A 6,351-nucleotide genomic window follows, 5' to 3' on the forward strand; every position below is an offset into this window, starting at 1 on the left:
CATTTCATGCATTGGTTAAACCATCATGAATATTTATATAGGTTCTTCAATATATTACCATTCAATGACATAGATGACATTGCCTAAATAATTTTATTTCTCAATGATAGTCTATTTCATATTCAACAGCAATGCTTTGTTGACTGAGCAATTATCTCAGCTAGGAATACATTTGACCTGAAAGAAAAAGATACCTAATTTTAATTGATAGCACCCATTTAAAAATGCCAGGTGCCAATCATTTGTCGTCCCATCTCTGAAAATACAAAGAGATAATCATTCCTAGGGGCTTACTGGTAACTGTGTCAAATTTCATTTGTGAGCTCTTTCAGTGAAAGATTAAAAACCAAGAGGACCCAAAGCTGTGTTTACAAAACTGAACCTGTACCTCATCTCTCTATCCCCATATCCCACCAGGAAAAGGCTGGACTTCCAGGAGTGCTGACAAACTCAAGATCACAGGAGAGACTACCACGTTTCTGGGGGAACTGCCTGGAGCCCTCAGAACCCAGTAACAGAGGGGCAGTCTGTAACAGGATACTTCTGGTTTCTATCTATTCCTTGTCGCTGAACCTGATCCACAGCTCTTGGTACACAAGATCCTTCAGGAGAGAGATAGTGTCCCTAGAGTACTGACACATATGTTACAGGAGGATCAGTCCATTATCAGAGACAGTAAAACCAGCTAACCCCAGAGATAAGGAGATGGTGAGAGGGAAGTATAATAGCCTAAGCAATAAAAACCAAGGTTACATGACATGGTCAGAACCCAGTTCTCACACCAGCACAATGCAAGGATACCCTCAACACAAAAGAAAAGAAAAAGAAAGGTTTGTACTTCAAATCACTTAACATGATGATGTTAAAGGATTTTTAAAAGGACATAAATAATTCCATCGAAGAAATACAGGACAACAGATGTAAAGAGATAGAAGCCCTTAAACAGAAAACAGAAAAATCCCTTAAATAATTACAGGAGTCCATAAGGAGACCATAGGCAAATGGATGAAACTAGAAAATATCATCCTGAGGGAAGTAACGCAAACACAAATAAACACACATAGAATGCACTCACTTGTAAGTGGAAATTAGCCCAAGAGCTCAGAATATACACAATAAACTCATATACACTCTGAAGCTTAACAAGAAAGGGCAAAGAGGGACGGCTTCAATCCAAATTACAAGGGGTTAGAAAATTATCATGGGAGGCAGATGGAGGAAGGACCGTGTGTGGGAGAGGGGAGTTAAATGGAAAAACAGGAAAGCAGGATAAGATGTGGGAAGAGACAGGAGAGAAGCACAGAGGACCAGGAAAATGAGTGTAGAAAGAAGGAACTTTGGAGGATGGGGGTAACCTCTAGCATGTCTCAGATACTAAGGATCCAACAAGTTCTCTGGACCCAACAGTGATGACATTAGCCAACATCAACACCAACAGTGAAATTGAACTTGAAGACACCCCCTGCAGTAGATAGACATGACCACGGTGTAATGATGGGACCACTCACCCATTTCTTATTAAATCTGAGTTATCCGTGTCTAGTTGAAATGCAGGGTAAATATGGAGCAGAGGCTGTAAGAAAGGCCATCAGGAGATCTGCAGACACCAAAATGGACACTGTTGCTGATGCTGAGATGTGCTTGCAAACAGGAGTCTGGTGTGGCTGTCCTCTGAGAGGCTCTGCCAGCACCTGACTGATACAGATGCAGATATTCACAGCCAACCATTGAAATGAGCCTATAGATCCCAATGGACGATGTAGGGGGAAGGGATGATGGAGCTGAAGGAGACTGTAATTAAGAACAATATCCACTAACCAGACCCCTCAGGGCTCCCATGGACCTAACCACCAACCATAGATTATACATGGTCTGGTACCCTACATATGTAGCAGAGGACGGCCTCATCTCACATCAGTGGAAGGGAAAGCACTTGGTCCTTTGGATGCTTGATGTCCCAAAGAAGAGTGTTTCTAGAGGGTGAGGCAAGAATGAACGGGGCTTACGGAGTCACCCTCTTAGAGACAAAGAGGAGGAATATGTGAAGGTGGGGTTTATGGAAAGGGAGTAATATTTGAAATATAAACAAATACAATGGTTAATAATATTACAAATAAAGGAGTGGTAATTTCCATACATTATTTTACAGCACAGGTTAGCTTGGAACATTTATTGTTGCCTAGATGCATATTTCTTCCTACAGTACCTGGTTTCTTGTTTCTCTGATGAGTGTAGACTTAGATCTTCCTCTTCATTCACAGAAGGCATAACACTTAACTCCTTTCTCCAAGCAAAGGTGATTGTAGTTATATCTGTAAACGGCAGGAGGCATTTGTACAATCTAATTGGGGGTCATGAAAAGCAAAGCTTGTAACGCGAACAGTTTGTGTTCAATCAACTTACCAGTATTGAAAGCATCACAGAACCTCTGGCCAGGAAAATGCATACAATGTCAAGAGAGATTTAGAATTTCAATATATGTGACTAGAGAAAATACTTTCCATTGTTTATCATACTCAATATTTCAATAATATCATCACGGAAAGTATATTAAGAGCTATAGGACAAGAAAAAATAGGGAGTGAGACATCAAGGCAGAAGCGTCACAGTAACACCTGGAACTCACATGGAATTCTAATATCAATCCCATGCATTCTATGCTCTATTCACATCCTATCACATGTTCATTCCCTAACACAGTCCACCAGTGATTTTCTAGTCCCTGCAGTCTCTGAGGAGCAAGGGTCTGGATCAGCCTTTCCCACTCGGCTATGAGGCTCCAAGACACATCCCTGCACCAAAGCTGGTGTAAGAGGCTCATGACAGCACAGTCTCCGAAGCGCCCTTTGCCCTTTCCATTCATGTTGCTCCTTCAGGAGTCACTTGTCACGACCCCTGACAGTGGGCACAAAACAGGTAGCACTCCGGACTCAAAGGAAGAGAGTCGACATGGTCCCTCCTCATTCAGAAAGCTTGGATGATCGCCCGCTACTACAAGCAGAACTGACAAGTGAGGCATCTCCTGGCTGGGCCGTGCAGACCTCATGACTGCCCCGTGCAGACCTCATGACTGCCCCGTGCAGACCTCGAGACTGCCCCGTGCAGACCTGGCGACTGTCCCATTCAGACCTCGCAACTGCCTCGTGCAGACCTCGAGACTGCCCCGTGCAGACCTCGGAACTGCCCCGTGCAGACCTCGAGATTGCCCCATTCAGACCTCGCAACTGCTCCGTGCAGACCTCGAGATTGCCCCGTGCAGACCTGGCGACTTCCTCATTCAGACCTTGCAACTGCCCGGTGCAGACCTTGCTATTGCCCCGTGTAAACTCGAGGACAGCCCCGTGCAGACCTCGCTACTTCCTCATGCAAACTCGAGGAAGCCCCTCTCGAGCTTTGGTTGTTTCCTGAGATCAATGGTCACTCGAGATTTCCCTGCTTTGCCTTCCGGACTTGTCCACAGTTCTCGGGAGAGAGAGAAATACTCAAAGGATACAGCTCGACTGATGCTCACCAGGACTCACCACTGCCGAGTCCTTTCACTGCCCCTTCACGGGGTAGTGTTTAGAGAGGACAGAGAGCCCCATCCCGGACTTTACCCTCTGACAATGCACCAGCGATTTCCCAGCCTCCATGGCCTGGGAACCCCTTCAGAGTCCCCGAGATGATTATAACCCCGAAGTGCAATAGGGGAATCAGTGGAAGGATTCCCAGCCTCCACAGACTGGAAGCCCATTCAGTGTCCCCCAAGCGGATCATAACACCGTACTCCAATGGGGGAAGCACTTGAAGGGTTCCCAGCCTCCGCCCCTGAGACCACCTTCAGGTTCCCCAACTGGATTATAACATCCTACCCCAACGCGGGAAGCACTTCAACAGCAGAGACCCGAGCGACTTTCCACATCCTGGACTACTTAGATGGACTCGGCACAAGTTCAGATGCCCAAAACCCAATGAAGACCAGAGATTCAAAAAACCTGATGCTCGTGTTACAGAAAAGCTTCAGAAACTCAAAGATCATATAAAGGCTTCAGTCAGTAAGAGGGCCCTAGACCCCTGAAATGAACTGACAGAGAAGGAGAAACGGACAGTTCCACTTCCTCTGAGGGTTCCTGAGGGCATGAGTAATCCACTGACCAAGAATAGCAGATCACTGAGTAACCCACTTGCATAATATATATGTCGTATGTATGTAGTATGTGTATAGTATGTATGTGTGTAATATATGTGTATAAAAGTAGTATGTATGTATGTATGTATGTATGTATGTATGAATGTATGTATGTACACCCATGTGCAGTGACCCACGGAGGTCAGAAGAGGGCATCAGACTCCCTAGTGTTGGGCACCATCTGATATAGTTGCTGGGAACTGAACCCGGGTCCTCTGAGAGGAATGCAATCCATCTTAACTGAGATTATTTCAGTTTCGCATCATTTGTGAAACATCTCACCATCCATTGTGTCTTGTACTATGCAATGTTCGTTCCTTAGTGCAATGGTGTCCCTTCAGTCAGACTGGGTTTTGACGGTCTGTTGAACATGTAAGTCTGTCATGGCAGAAGGATAGCGTGGGGGGGTGCTCTGATGCAAAGAGGGACATTGCGCTAACTGTTCAGTCACTGTCTCTGCTGGCCTGCACTCTGCAGCATGTGCCTCCTGCAAAGCCAACAGCTTTTCCTGTTTTCTGAGCTGACAGCCCTTGCAGCCTCCTCTAGGTCCTCCTCTGTACATCCCCAGGGGATCATCCTGAGGGATCCCTGAAGGGAAATCCCTGATAAAAATTCTCCAGTGCTTACTAGAACCTCAGGCTAAAGCCCAAACTCCTGGTTGGGAAATAAAACCAGCTCCCAGTCAACCACAGCCTGACATTGGGTCCCATCCATCCTGCCTGCCATTCAACCCACTAACGCTTCTATTCTGATAGGGTCGATGATCATATTGGATTAGGGGCCCAGCACACTCCAGGGTGGCCTTCATTATAACCACTTACATCTGCAATGACTCTACTTCCAATGGATATCACAGCCTGAGCAGCCAGGAGTTAGGATGAAAAGAGAGGCTGGTGCATAAGCCAGACACTCACCCTGTCAGGGATACTGACTTACTTTATTAAATGATTAAAAATGTATAAAAAATTAGAGAAGTTCGCACCCGAAGAATGGATTAGCACTTTCATGTCTTTGATTCCTTCACCTGCTCTCTATAAGCACCTACTACCTCCAGGGTCTCAGATAAGCCAGAATTCATTACCTGTTTCCACTCTAGATAAGGCACAGGTAATCCGTCGAAAACTGCTAAGCTGAGAATTTAGGAAACCTGTTGGAGACATCAGTTCAGAAAGCCAGATGCGCTGGCCAAGACCTTCGAGATGGGGCTTCACAGAGATGGCAGATTTGGAAAGACGACAAGGTTGAAGACGTGATGACTTTCTTGCTAAGGAATTGGAGACCTGCCCTTCAGAGTAGATGGCTTCAAAGAATGGAGTCTCCAAGCACCTCTCCTTGGAACAAGTGCTTGTTCCTATGGGGTCGGGGGGGATGGCTGCATTTCAACCTCAGGCATTGGAGAGTGACGGGTCCAGAACATCACTAGCTTGCTCAGTGTGCGATGACTTAGGTGGAGAACCACTAGCTTCCTCACTTCAACTAGCCCAAGGAAGGATGCTCTGCTCTGTCTCGCTGCCTTGGAAAGACACCTTCATCCCTGTTGTTCATGCACAAGGCTTCCTATGGTCCTCACCTGTTTGCTTCTGAGTCAGCTGAGGTGTGTTGACATACCTCACTGTGTGTGAGCTTTCCTTAAGAGCTCTAACCATGCAACCCGTCCTGTACACTCTATCTCTATTGTTCTATTTAGCTTGATTTTTTTCTTCAACGAAACATGAGCAGGAAGTGGATTTCTCAAATGGCTAATGCTTGCAGTCTTCTAAAGTTGAGGCCCAGGTGAATGAAATGAATTGTTGGCAGTGCCTCACACAGACAGATCTTTATGCCTATTTTCTTGGCTTTTGATGATGTTTAAAATGTGGTGTTTGGGGGAAGGAAATTACAACATGGTAGCAACAACGATCCATCGTGTGTTTCTGTTAAGGTTTGTTTTATTCAAAGTGACAAACGCTCCTCCCATGACTCCATATTGAAGGAGGTGAAGAGGTGAGCTAGGTCCATGAAACGATGGCCTTAGGACCCAGGGCTGGTGGTTGTCTTCCCCAGGTTGTCCTTCAAATATATCTTGCCACCAACCGGTTATAGCTGCGGTTCACAATCTTCGTGTGGGTCACGATCCCTTTGACAAACTTCAGTCTGCAAAATTACCGACTATGATTCATAACAGAAGGAAAATTACAACTATG

The sequence above is a fragment of the Rattus norvegicus genome, assembly GCF_036323735.1.
Source record: "Rattus norvegicus strain BN/NHsdMcwi chromosome 3 unlocalized genomic scaffold, GRCr8 chr3_unlocalized_1, whole genome shotgun sequence".
Classification (NCBI taxonomy): Eukaryota; Metazoa; Chordata; class Mammalia; order Rodentia; family Muridae; genus Rattus; species Rattus norvegicus.